General features: G+C 39.8%; 1 protein-coding gene across 2 annotated transcripts in view; it reads right to left on the bottom strand.

Annotated features, from left to right (window-relative positions):
* Positions 1 to 2,398: 2,398 nt before the first annotated feature.
* LOC136864472 (transmembrane protein 272) overlaps positions 2,399 to 15,068 on the bottom strand; it is a 95,772-nt gene continuing 83,102 nt past the window's right edge. For both annotated transcript variants that reach the window (XR_010859316.2, XM_067141490.2), the window contains exon 7: positions 2,399 to 2,638. The gene's annotated coding sequence lies outside the window, so the exon portion shown is untranslated. The remainder of the gene's footprint in view (positions 2,639 to 15,068) is intronic.

Here is a 15,068-nt window from a genome sequence, read left to right on the forward strand (position 1 = left end):
TGGTTCTACTCCTTGTGTTATACGTATGGAAAAGCTGTTGTTGACTAAAACCCTCATAAATACAAACTACTACCAACGGAAAGTCTGATCATAAAAACAAGACTAGTTTGATGAAACTAATTAATTCAACATTTTACTGTTCAAAACTATTAAATTACAGTAGAAGCCTCAAAATTAAAACTTGAAGCTGAATTCCAACGTATCCAAGATTTTAATCTTCAGACACCAATAAGTTTTAACTATAATTACGACTCAAATTACAATTGTTTTTAATAAACTAGAACTTTGAGAAAACAATTTTAGCCAAATTTTCAACATTTGAAGATACTGTGTTTTGGACGTCAATATCTTTAGAATTAACGGTCATTCCAATTTTAGTATAGTCATTCATATTGTTAAACTATTAACGTGTTCATAAATTCCTATGTTTATATATTTTATTACTTAATTTTAGAATTATAATTAAGCACAAATTTGTCAAAGCAAATCAAATATGACAGGTCTTAACCTTGAGATGATTATATAGGCTGAGGATGCTTGAAATTCAAGCGAAACATGTCCCTATAAAATAGTGTTGTAGCATTATGATCTAACAACATAAACCAATTGTATTGAAAAGGTGGAATAAAATATCACAATATTGTAAGCATATTATAGCAAATTCAATACGGGTCTAATCATGAGATTAGTTACAAAGAGTGGAGGAAAGCTCTGGAAGAAAGAGGAATGAGAATCAGCAGGGTAAAAACAGAATGTATGTATACTAAAGAAGCACAAGATCTACGTACTAACCTGCAAGAAGAAGAACTACCATTGGTCAGGAAGTTTAAATATCTGGGTTCATACGTACAAAGTGATGGAGGTCTGGAGGCTGAAATACAACACAGGGTAAATAATGGATGGATGAATTGGAAGAAATTGAGTGGAGTACTGTGTGATAAGAAGGTCAGTTGCAGGATGAAAGGAAAGCTCTATAAATCTGTGGTGAGACCTGGGATACTTTATAGTGCAGAAACTTGGCCGATCACAAAGGCCCAAGAGAGAAAGATGGAAGTGGCAGAAATGAGAATATTAAGATGGATGATTGGAGTTACAAGAAGGTATAGAGTAAGGAATGATTACATCAGAGGATCAGTGAAAGTGGAATTCATAGGAAAGAAGGTTCAAGAAAGTAGGCTAAGATGGTATGGACATGTGCAGAGAAGAGGGGAGGACTACGTGGGGAAAAAAGTTGGAAACCTAGAAACTGAAGGATCAAGGAAGAGAGGAAGACCAAAAATGAGATGGAAAGACAAGGTAGAAGGGGATCTAAGGGAAAAAGGTTGGAAGAGGGAAGAAGCATTGGATAGACATTTATGGAAGAGAAGAATCCATCAAAGCAACGCTGACCCTATGTGATGTGGGAAAAAGCTGAGATAAAGAAGAAAAAGAAGCGAGATATGTGCGGTTGTTGTTTTCACAAATCAGAAAATTAAAATTGCACCACCTGTCACATTTTTAATGGCACTGAACATCATAATAATTTATTTGATAGTAAGAGCCGAAATAACAGACATAATTCACCACAGACTACTCCAAGATATTTTACTTAGAGTAAGGAAACTGCTGCCCACCTGTGTGCGATTCAGAGAAACTGAATTCCCTGCGTAAGGGGTTAACACGGCCAACATTTCCTGCTATATTCCTTCATACAAGCAAGCTGTGAACACTTGCAAAAATATTTACATAAGGCTGGATTTAAACCGTCCATCCGTTGTGAGCCATGACAGGTGACCAGCATCTTCTCACTTCAGCCACGCTTGTCATACAGAGCTTGACTCATAGAAGATGTATGTTCTAGGAGTGCAAGACCATCCACCTCGCAATGAAATATCCTTTTCATATATCTGATTTTTTTTTTTTTTTTTACAGCATTTATTCTGCCTTCTGCCACAATAGATCACTTCGTACAACCTATTACCTAGTTTGTATTAGCGGTATATGTATTATAATGGCACACAATAAACAGCATGTCTGTGGAATAGTCCTTTTATCTTGGCATAAAGATAGCATATAGCCCAGTTTCTTGTGCAAGTCTGCCTCATTTGATGTTGCAGACATACAGGTAGGAAGCAAAACCAACATAATTCTCACAGATTATCGGTTTCAGATGGCTTGTGTATCTTCATGAATTATAAGGGGCTGGTGGACCACTTGGTACATATATATATTTTAAACTGTGGTACAGAAGGATCCAATTCATAAACATTTTATCTGAATTTCATCACTGGTTCATACAGGAGGCAATGTAGATAAGAATTTATTCAATCATAAAAATGACTGCTGCAGCAAATTTTTATGCATGCATGTATAAAATGCATGACAGAAACAGCCCCACAGCACTATGAATTCCAAAACATACAAAGAAAGGATTTATTAAATTGCATTGAATTTGTATACAGTATAGAATATGGATTTCAATTATAAACTTTCTTAAAGTCTCAGAATGAAGCACCACTTCTTGCAAACATTTTTGCAAAATAAGCTATCTTCATGCTGTCAGAAGAAACAGCGTAACCTCTTCAGAAGTAAGGTACAACAGTGAAAGAGTACCGACATTAACACTTGACCACGTGGAAGAAGATATCAGTCTCGTTCTCTAGAAGAGAAAACATTACATTTTTTTAGAACAAGAATCATATCAATATTACTTAAGGAACAAGTAACAGGCATGGAAATACTGTAACAGAAACTTACATTTACAGTAACAGTACATGCAATAAAAATGTGGTTCAACAACAGTATGCAAAAAGAGGTGTACAACAGCCACTAGCACTTAAGAAACAATTGCCAATTAATAAGCAGAATAAGGTAATATTCTTAATCTGATGTAGCAAAACTGGAAACTGGATTTCCATGTACAACAATTACGGATGAAAACCATGTGGCTAGGTCAAATGGCAACAATCCATGCAACCCTTTGTAAATGAATGAGACAGTTATTTCAACTGTGGATTTTATCAATGTTCCTTCATCCGAACCTTCTGCTACAGATGCTAATATTCTGCTGCTTAAAATATACTGATATTCTCACCAGCAGAGGTAGTCTTGAGTTGCTCGAGCTGAAAATAGTCCAGTATGTACATCTATTCTCAAATTTGTGACAACAGTATTTAATAATTCATGAACACCCTAATCATAATGATTTTCTAATGAAAATGTAAAAATCTCAAGTAACCCAATCTTTCCCCTCTACGTCAATTTGGTCACAAAGTATGAACAGGGGAACAGAATGCAAGTGGACAGGATGGTGGAGGAATTTAGGTGCAGCTGGTGTCCCATAATTGTTAAACTATAAAATCTCTTAACCCACCGAGATACAGTGGTCATTTTTATGGACATGAATTTTATCTCAACATATCGGTCATCCAGAGGGTTATATTGTGTTTTGAGTTATCTGTTTGGCCACCCTGATACCTTCTAACCAACCATTCTTGGATTATGCTACCCCCAGGTATGAACACTAAACTGAATGTGTAAAAGGTAATATGGAGACTTCCTGTTCATATGTGGCTGGTAAGCACTGTTTTACTTCTGGTAATCTGGTAGTAATACAGAGTTTTGTGTCACAACACTGGAACAAATATGAAGATTCATCATCATCATCATCATCATCATCATCATTCCCCTTTTCTAGCTGACACCAGGTAGGGACAATTATGGTTCCTCTCCACTTTGTCCTGTCTCTCCACCATTCCTTATCCAACACTGTGTTCCGGTCCAGGTTCCATTGTCCTGTGCTGTTCCTCACAAAGTCCATCCATCATAATCTTGGTCTCACTTGGCCTCTCTTCCCTGTCATCTGTCTTTCCAGTGCCTGTCTTGGCTGCGTTTCTTCTCTCATCTGCTTGATATGTCCAAACCACCTCAATCTGTTCTGCTCCAGTTTGTCATTTAGTTTTTGCACATTTAGCGCCGTTTGTATGTCTTCATTTATTACTCTATCCCTTCTCGTCTTATGTACCATACTCCTCAGGAATTTCATTTCAGCTGCATGTACTCTCTCCTCATCTCTCCGTGTATTACTGTCCAGGTTTCTGCTGCATATGACATTACAGCTAAGTTAATACCCCTTGTACATCAATTCTTTAGCCTTCATTGATACATCTTTATTTCATGTTAATGTTGTACCTGCTGGTAAAAGGAACTCCCAGTTGTATCCTACTAATTTCCATATCCAGTCTTTCATTTTCTATCGGTTCACTTCCCAAGTATTTGAAGTGTTCTACTATTGTTCCTTGTCACCAATTTTGATAGCTTCGTTACCTTCTTTACTCCTTATACTCATTACCATTGTCTTGTCCGCCTCTGTAGCATAATGGTTAGTGTTATTAGCTGCTATTCTCGGGGACCCGAGTTCGATTCCCGGTACTGTCAGAAATTTAAGAATGGCAGGAGGGCTGTTATGTGGTCAGAATGGTACATGCAGCTCAACTCCACCGGGGGTGTGCCTGAAAAGAACTGCATCACCTCAGTATTAGGACACGAGTTTACTTTACCTTTGTTTTACTCTTTTCCTCACTGATTCTCAATCACCATTGTCCAATCCTTCTATTTAGTACATTCAGCTGTTGTACCTCCTCCTCATCTTCCCAGATCACAATATCATCATCCGCAAACATCATTACATTCTACCATTGATGCTCTCACGGCCCGTACTTATAGACATGATATAGGCTTTTGGGCCATGTCAAGAAAATAAGGTGAAATTCTTTACGTTTTGCAGAGAACTTTGCTCGGAATCATCAGAAGAAAATTTCGACATTCACAACACCACAGATCGAATTGCCAACGGCCTCCGCAAACACAATATAAAAACAGAGTTTGGCACCATCACTAAAATTGATCACAGTCTGAGTAAAACCAAGGACAAATTGTCCCCATTTTTACATCTTGGGGTATACGAAATTTCCTGTACTTACGGTAAGGTATACATTGGTCAAACATGCCGGTCCATTGGTACTCGTATCAAGGAACATGAATGAAATATTCGTCTCAACCTACCAGCCAGACAAATCAGCAACAGCTGAGCACGCTCTGTCGTCAGGTCATGATGTCGTGTTCCAAGATGCTCAAGCTCTTAACCACACTAGACACTACAGATCCAGGATTATACAGGAAGCTGTGGAAATATGTAGAAATCCTAACAATTTCAACAGGGACACTGGCTATCAATTAAGTAACACATGCTTGCCAGCCATTAAGGATTTACGTACGTAGTTCCCTTCCCTTCAATATTGTTATTTCGTTTTGGTGTTTTCCAAATTTGTACGTTCCTCATTGCCAGATGTTTCGTTCCAGGCTTGGGTCAATGTCACACTTTCATATGTGTGTACAAATGTTATGTTATGTGACCCTCTCAGACTAATTCTGATGGTTCCGACAGCTTCCGCTTTGAACGCTAGCGCTGTACCGCACCCGGTGAGCGATCTGGTGATGAATGAACGAACCACTTCCACTTCTATTGTAATGTTTAAATTCAAACCTCATTGTTTGAGAAGCTTTTCTCTGAACCGTCGAGATTTCCTTCTGACGACGCAAAGTTCTCTGCGAAATGGGAAAGAATTTCACCTTATTTTCATGACACGGCATAAGCACAAAAGCCTATATCATGTCTATAAGTGCGGGCTGCGAAAGCATCAATGGCAACATTAAAAACCTCTATGGGGAGGATACTTTTAAGTAGGCTTCAAAATTCAGCAAATTAAGGAGGAAGAAATCTATTGTTCTTTATGCTTTCTGCTGAGATACTGGGACCATAACATCATTCCTAACTGTGTGAAACTGAAGCACGCATTAAATACTCCGAAGGCCAGGAGAATGTATCAACGCGCTAGCAAGGCTCTTGTGAACGATGGAGTGGATTACACTCGTAAGAAAATGGACTCAGACCCTCGAGAGTAGCAATTTACACCTGCTGTTAAGCAACATTCTCTCGCAGGAATTCTGGTCGTCTTTCAATCGCATTACTCCTATACAGGCTGAACAAAAATTCAACCTGGTGTCATTCAGACAGAAATCTAAGTTCCTCCGACTAGCTCAGAAACAGGCGGTCTCTCGCACGAATCTGGATGCTAGTAAAACTGTCGCCAATCTTTCCAATAAATCCTTGGACGAGAACCAAATGGCAGTTCTAGCTAGGGGTCTTAATTTCACTGTCCCTCCCTCTAAAATTGCCACCGAGGAGTTAATTACTTCCGTTGAGGCAGCCATCCACAAACTACCTACAGATGAGGCTTAGGAGTTAAGACAGAAATGTGCGAGACTCATAAGGTCCGCTGTTGTACCCACGCCCAATTCAACAAGAGGCGAGTTCTGAAGGAACTTGGAGATGATTCTGAACTGACCATTCTCTCAGCTGATAAGGGTAATGCAACAGTGGTTATGGACACTGACAAGTATAAAAATAAGATCTCGGTTATATTGTCAGAACCTGTTTACAGATTGAGCTCACATGACCCTACCACTTGTGTGTACAACGCCACCGTGAAGCTCCTACGGCAATATTCAATTCCAAAAGAGGAGGCTAAACATCTGTCCCCAGGGGACACAGTGCCATCTAGATTATATGGACTTCCTAAGATCCATAAAGATGATGTTCCCCTCAGACCTACTGTTAGTGCGATAGGTTCTCCTACGTATGCTCTGGCTAAATATTTAAGCAAATTCTTTCAGCCACACATAGGACGTACTGAATCATACGTTAGGGACTCTTGGTATTTCGTCAACAAGATGTCAACAATAATCCTTCAACCTAATGCACTTTTGGTGAGTTTCGATGTGGAGTCCTTGTTCACTAAAGTGCCGATTTACTTGGTCATGTTTCTCATTGAACACCTGTTCCCTGAGGACATAACTAAGCCATTTTACCACTGCATGACTTCCAGCTATTTCTTGTGGGGGTGGGAATTTTTACGAACAGACGGATGGAGTGGCTATGGGAAGTCCACTTTTGCCCGTAGAAGCTAATTTCTTTATGGGACATTTTGAGGAGGAGACTATCACTTTCGTGCCCGTCAAACCTACGATTTGGTGGAGGTATGTTGATGATACATTTGTGGTCTGGACAGAAGGTCCTGAGAAACTTAATCCATTTCTAAACCACCTAAATCAGCAACATCCTTCAATTAAATTCACTGTGGAGATGGAGTCGGACGGATGCCGTCCTTTCTTGGATGTTTTAGTAAGAAGGAAACTGGATGGCTCCTTAGGACATACCATCTATCGTAAGCCTACCCACACAAATCGCTATCTTCATGCAGATTCCCACCACCATCCAGCACAAAAACAAGGCATTCTCAAGAGGGCGAGACAAATCATGTTCAAGGGTAATGGTTACAGCAATTTGGAGATTCATAGAGCCCTGCATCCCAGATAAACGACCAAGGAAAACCTCACAGAAGGAAGGAGTGAAGGGAACTGCCTACCTGCCTTACATTTACAACACCACAGATCAAATTGCCAAGGTCCTCCACAAACACAATATAAAAACTGTGTTTCGCACCGTCACTAAAATTGCTCACAGTCTGAGTAATACCAAGGACAAATTGTCCCCACTTTTACATCCCGGGTTATACAAAATTCCCTGTACTTGTGGTAAGGTATACATTGGACAAACATTGAAAGGAGAATAATAAAACTGTTTTTCAACTATTCAATACTTAACCAGCATACAAAATTAGGATTTCATCCTTATTTTATTGCCAAATTATTAAAAACGTGGTACAGGTTTCACTCATTTTCTGAGCATCTTCAGCCATATTGTCATCACAAGGTTAATTAGGAACACTGATTTTGAATTTGTATACATGATTTGTCATTAGCAAACCTAAATATTACAATTTTTAAGAAACCTGATTAAATAGAATTATCTTATATATTATGTCGTTTGGTTGTGATATAGGATATAACAACTAGTAACAGTGAAATTAAAACTATTACAATATTCTCGTATGTGACGTCAACTAGTTGGTCTAGTGTAACAATTTTTCACATTCTATTAAAACTATTAATTTTCTTAAAAGTTTGTTGTTTGAACTTAAATGTTTTATTAAAATCTAGAATAATCATTGTCACTTCATATAAACTTGAGAAATGAATGATATGAACGCAGAACAACTGGAAGAAGAGAAAGAACACCTCACGAGAACCCTCAGGAGAAATGGCTACTCACTCTGTAACATCCGACGAGTTTTTAGAAAATCGGAAGATAACAAAGAAAAGGCCGCCATAGGAGAAAACAATAGGAAACAAGAACTGACCCGCCCGAAAACAGTGATACTTCCATACATTAAGAACACTACAGACAGGATCAGCAAGATACTGGACAAATATGACATAAAAACCATCTATAAACCACAACAGAAGCTAGCCCGTTATCTACTACCAGTAAAAGACACAATAGAACTACAGGCTCCTGGAGTATACCACATTGAATGTAGCAGCGGAACGTGCTACTCTGGTGTAACAAAACGTATGATCTCCACCCGCCTAAAAGAACATATCCGTCACACCAAGAATCAAAACACAGATATTTAAGCAGTAGCCAAGCATTCCTACGAAACAAGACACAGAATATCATTTGACAAGATCACGATCCTAGCAGCTATTCCTTGGAATCTGGAAAGGAAAATCCGCAAGGCTATCGAAATCAAGAAACATCCGAACAATATGAATTTAGAAGAAGGATATAAAATCAGTAATTCTTGGATTCCTATCATACATAGATTAAGACTCTCATACATAAATTAAGACATACAGACCACAACATAAACACGCAGGTCGAACCTCCTATTACATAATGGCGCGGGCAAGCCCCCCTACCCGGCTGTGACAAATACCTTCCAGAATTCTCACGAGACAGCCAGGGGGCTTACGTCAGCCAGAAAGGCTAGGATATATAGACCAAGGTCAGGAACCACTCTTGTAGTGTGATTGCTGCCTGGGAGACTGATACCTCGGATCGAGTAGGGTATTTCAGTCGCCTTGACAAAGAATACTGCAATCTATTCGAAACGTCGGCAAACTGTGCGTAATGTACAGAAAATAACGACACGGTTCAACCCTAAAATAAACTAAATAATTCTACACATCGTGGAAGCTTCACCTCTAAGATGTCACAACAGTTTTTCAGCTTAGATATTAAAATATACAAAAAGATAGCTAAAAAGCATACACGGAAGAATAAAAACTGAGCTTGCAATAATAGAAGAGTTTAAAAATCTCAAAAACTTAACATTTAAAAACGATAAAACAGACCACTAGCCCTCATAAAACGGATGACGAGGTCTACTGACTACGTGTCGTCTCGTAGAATGAGGGAAACGGTAATCTGAAGTTTTAGACTACGGTGCAGATCGGAAAGGTTGCGCAATCCGTAAGGATGTGTACTATGGTCAAATGATCGCCGCAAATACACACTGGGAGAATTCTCTCTTCAGTAAATAGAAGGGCGCTGCTATACCACGGCTGATCTCAAGAAAATATAATACCACTGTGTCTCTCCGAGAACTCGAAGGGAAGTCTTCCGTACCTTCGTAGTATCATTAATCATTCTCAGCTTATTTGAAAGAGGGGTCACTCCAGCTCCCAATGTGCAATTACCAAATGTCTCAGCTGAGAATGATTATCACTGGCTGAAACTTTGTAAGGCAATGGGGGCAATGTGACTGCCTCCTTGGCAGTCCTATCAGCTAACTCGTTTCCTGTTACATCCATGTGGCTTGGGAGCCAGAGAAACGTGATTCTGGTGCTAGGATTCCAATACCCGGCCAGCAGGTCCTGGATCTGCTGCACCAGAGGGTGCTGCAGGAAGCATGCATCAATACACTGCAATGAACTGAAGGAGTCACTGCACAGCAGAATGTGTCGACGTACACTGCACAGCATGTAACACAGAGATTCAAAGATAACATACAGCTCTGCCGTGTACACGCTACAGATTTCCGGTAAAGGAAAAAGAAACCTATTTATTATCAACGATCAATGCACAGCCTATTTTCACTTCTGCCTCAAACCACCCACGTAAATAACTAGTGAACCTGGATACCCGCTAACAAGGTACAATAGGAGCCTCTGATAACTGGGCGGTTTCGTGTTCACTTTAGGGCCAGTGTGCATATCCAGGATGATTTCATATCATCATATTAACCACAAGGTATCTAACTTAGCTGTCTAACAAGACGAGGTACTGAAGATACATCAAACAATCTGTAACAGCTATCCAAGCGTATACCAACCGGCTCCATTGCTCGTGGATAAGCAGCATACAGCCGACTGTTCCCATTTTGAAATACACAGAAACAGCTTGGGTGAAGTGGCATCTGTCGCAAATTCACAGAATAGGACAACAGCGTTTGTTGGCACCTCAGGTGTAAAGGCAGCACACCAGATGAAAAGCTCCCGTTGCCAACACCACTGTGGTGGATGCTATTCAGGTTCACAAGACTGCTTTACCTAGCTGATCCATACGCTGCACTGCTGTAGTATAACCTGGATAAAATATGTGTCCTATAAATGCATTGGAGCATCATGCGGTCAGTCCCCCACAGAGTGCCACTAATAAACTTCAAAATATCCAGTTTCTTAGTTCATTTGACTTTTAACTTATGTACGAGTGGCTTCCACGATAATTTATTATAAAAAAGGAGCCCAAGAAATCGGTACGTGTCAACTACAGGAAGAGTCCTCCCCCAAATAGAGCTTGGAATGGGAATAAAGAGAGTGTTTTCAGCAGAAGTCAACAACAGAGGTCTTTGCAGCTGAAAACCAAGTCATATTCTAAGATCCATTGTTCCATTTTCCTAATTGCTTGCTGCAATTGTTGCTCTGCAAGTGCCGTATTTTGTGAGATATAACGCAGATTAAAGTCATCCATATACAGCAACGGTACTACTGCTGAACCAGCAGCAGCGACAATACCATTTGTAGCAATCGCAAACAGAGTGACACTGAAACCCGATCCCTATGGGACTCCATTTTCATGAATATGATATTGCAAATATGCCCTCCCTACTCAGACATGGAATGGAGTGACGACAAAAAAATTGCAATTAAAACCGGCAAGTTACATCCGAATTTTCACAGATGCAGGGCTGAAAGGATGCCATATTGTCATGTGTGTCATAGGACTTTTTAAAATCGAAGAAAACTACCACCAAATGCTGTTTTGGGAGAAATGTGTCCTGTATAGAACTCTCCAAGTGTACCAAGTGGTCAGAGGTGGAGCGAGCAGCTCGAAAATCACTCTGGTACTTGGACAAAAGTCTTATTTTCTCCAAACACAACACAAATCTGCGATTCACTATCCTCTCAAATAATTTACGGAGACGGTTGGTAAGACAAACAGGTCTACTTCCTGCATACTTAGGATCTTTATCAGGCTTAGGAGAAGAATTACAATTCCCTCTCGCTATTGTGACAGAAACTCGTTCTCTGCCGGGCTGAGTGGCTCAGACGGTTGCAGTACTGGCCTTCTGACATCAACTTGGCAGGTTTGATCCTGGCTCAGTCCAGGGGTATTTAAAGGTGTTCAAATACGTCAGTCTCGTGTCGGTAGATTTACTGGCACGTAAAAAATACTCCTGTGGGACTAATTTCCAGCATCTCGGAGGCTCTGAAAACAGCAAAAGTAAGTAGTGGGATGTAAAGCCAATAACATCATTAACTCACTATCTACCCAGATTTGGTTGAACATACCAAGAAGATATAACAGGCTATCCTCGCTGAGGTTTTTCAGCATCTGGTTATGGACATTATCTGGTCCAGGAGCCATGTCATTACAAAGTGCCGAGGCACTGCAGGGTTCCCACTCTGTAAAGGTCACATTATAATCCTCTGAAGCACAAGTGGCACAACATAATATGATGGCATTCTGCCTCCCGCTTGGAAATCAGGATGGCAATTTACGGAACCAGACACATCTGCGAAATTACTTGCTAGATGATTAGCAACTGCAATAGAATTACCCGGTACTAAGGATGGTCCCTGTATTCCCGAAATACTGGACCAGGTAATGTCCATAAGCAGATGCTGAAAAACCTCAGCGAGGAAAGCCTGTTGTATCTTCTTGGGGTGTTCAACTGAATCTGGGTAGAGTGAATTAATAATAAATAATGTTATTGGCTTTACGTCCCACTACCTACTTTTACGGTTTCGGAGCCTCCGAGGTGCCAGGAATTAGTCCCGCAGGAGTTCTTTTACATGGTCTGGTTTATCGCGTACACCTTCCTCATCTACGAGGTGACGAGCAGTCAGTACACCTTCAAAGACATAAGCTTCATTATTGTTTCCGTATTGAACTGAGATCACAGAGAAGTTATTTATAAGGTTCAACCTTTTCAGTACAAATTACGTGTTGTGTAAATGTTATTCACAACAATTATATAATATTGGACTGGTTTCGACATTTTAAATGTCATCATCAGCCATAAACACATTAATCGCAAACAAAAGAGTAAGGACATAATAATTAAAAGTGGCGCAGTGACACATTGAAATATGTACATACGAAGCATGTTTTTTAGGTAAGGTCCGTTTTGTTGTCGACACTAGTAGTTCGCACGCATATCGCCGCGAGCACGTGCGTCATGTACCGGCCTGCCTCGGGAACAACTGTGCTCAGTTTCAGCTCTGTAGCTAACCTGTACGGTTCTGTTCTGTGCTTTCAAAATGTTTATGACTATCAACTCGCCCGCCGCGTGCGAGGTTCGGTCAGTGATACGGTTTTTGTCAGCAAGGAACCTGTCTGCTGCAGAAATTCATCGACAGATTTGCGAAGTGTACGGTGATACTGTTATGAGTGAAAGCAAAGTGTGTAAGTGGGTATGACAATTCAACGATGGCCGTGACAACGTCCATGATGAGGACCACTCCGGTCGCCCTTCTTTGATTACAGACGATTTGGTGGCTTCAGTTGAAGCGAAGATTCGTGAGAACAGGTGCTTCACAATAACAGGTCTCTCAAACTAATTTCCTGATGTGTCGAGATCAGTGCTTTACAACATTGTTTTTGAACACCTAAAGTTTTGGAAACTGTGCTCCCGCTGGGTCTCGCAACTCCTAACAGAGGACCACAAAAACCAAAGATTTGAGTGTGCGATGAAGTTCTTGACTCGTTATGACGAAGAAGGTGACGGCTTCTTGAGTCAGATCGTAACTGGAGACGAAACATGGGTTTCGCATATCACGCCCGAATCGAAGCAACACAGCATAGAATGGAGACACACACACTCACCTGTAAAGGTGAAGACCAAACAGACTCTGTCCAAGCTCAAAATCATGGCGTTGGTGTTTTGGGATAGGCATGGTGTTTTGTTGGTCGACTTCATGCAATGAGGAACCACTATCAATGCAGAAGCATACTGCAAAACCCTGAGAAAGCTACAAAAAGTGATTCAAAACAAAAGACGCGGCATGCTGACAAAGAGAATGGTCCTTCTCCATGACAATGCAAGACCTCACACTGCAGGCCAGACCTGCGATTTATTGGACAGTTTTTGCTGGGAAGTTTTAGACCACCCACCGTATAGTCCTGATCTTGCGCCGAGCGATTAACATAGGTTCCTCCACCTCAAACATCACCAAAGTGGCAACCATTACAATGACGACGACGTGAAAACGGCAGTGAACTCTTGGTTATCGCAGCAGGCGGCAAGTTTCTATGAAGAGGGTATTTCAAAATTGGTTACGAGGTATGATAAGTGTTTGAACAAACTTGGCAACTATGTTGAAAAATAGTGAAGTATGTACTTTCTGAAAATAAATTTACTTTTTTGAAATAACCTTTCATTGTGTACTTACTTTCAAACGGACCTTACTAAAAAAAAACACGCCTTGTAGTTTTTTACTATTCAAAGATTAAAAGAAGGATATCAAAGTACAAAAGTCTTTATACGCCCATTCACACCTTCTGTTAATAAAATAACAAGAACTTAAAGCAATAATTAGAACTGGCGTAGTGACACATTGAGATATGTACAGGGTTTTCTTACCAATCAAAGATTAATAGAAGGTTCTGACATATTATCAAAGTGCAAAAGTCTTTAAAACGTCTATTTACACCATGTGTCAAATAAAAACATCAAGAACTTATAGAAATCGCTTGGTACACAGCTATGGCTGGTCCGTCCATGTGCCAATGCATGACAAGCCATATTAACGGTTGCATTCGAAGCCCTGAACAAGAATCTGTCAGTCTGCTAAGACATTATTGATTCAAATGTTGTCAAAGTGAGATTGTTAATTAGTTGATGACACTTTGATCGTGCAATGAACTAGTAGACTTCTCAATACACATTGTCTCGAAAGGCTTGATAAAATTTGCAAAATCTGATAAAATTTCTTAAAACAGTTCTTGGAGCATTACCTGACACCTAACTTCCTCAAAGCAAACATCAAGAGACACCAAAATTCACCTCAACACAAGAGTACACAAAATAAGGTTAATAAGACATGGATTAGGAATGAAATTAAATTCTTATATAATAAAAAATCTTTTCTAAATAACCAACTATACGCGACACACCTTGAGGCAGCGTGCCTCCTTTCTAAAGCTCAATGGAACATCTTCCTTGACGAGGTTAATAGTAAATTGTTTGAAGAGTTAGCTCAAAAACAGCTCCTATTAGACAAGAATCTCAACACACTTAAGGCTAATGCGACGAAAAACAGGAGTACAAAAAAAGAAACAAAAAATCATAATCATTTAAAAGAACTTGATTGAAGAATTTCACCTCCTGGTTATAAATTTGTCAAAAACAGTACTAACAGAGCAGGACAACAAGATAATAGAAAAAGGTCTGAAACACAAGTGGCATGAACACACATGAACATAATCAATGCCACTATCAAATTAATTATCGAATCGGAAGCAGCTCTTAATATAATGCCCCCAGAAATACAAGATGAGGTCAGATTTGATATTAGGAGAAAACTGAATAAAATCCATGCATCAAAAAGAAAAACATTACGTAATAATAACAATAGAAACCAAGAATATTCTGCAGAATGGGAACAGGAAATTAACCTCA

Source organism: Anabrus simplex, chromosome 2 (genome assembly GCF_040414725.1).
Source record: "Anabrus simplex isolate iqAnaSimp1 chromosome 2, ASM4041472v1, whole genome shotgun sequence".
Taxonomy (NCBI): domain Eukaryota; kingdom Metazoa; phylum Arthropoda; class Insecta; order Orthoptera; family Tettigoniidae; genus Anabrus; species Anabrus simplex.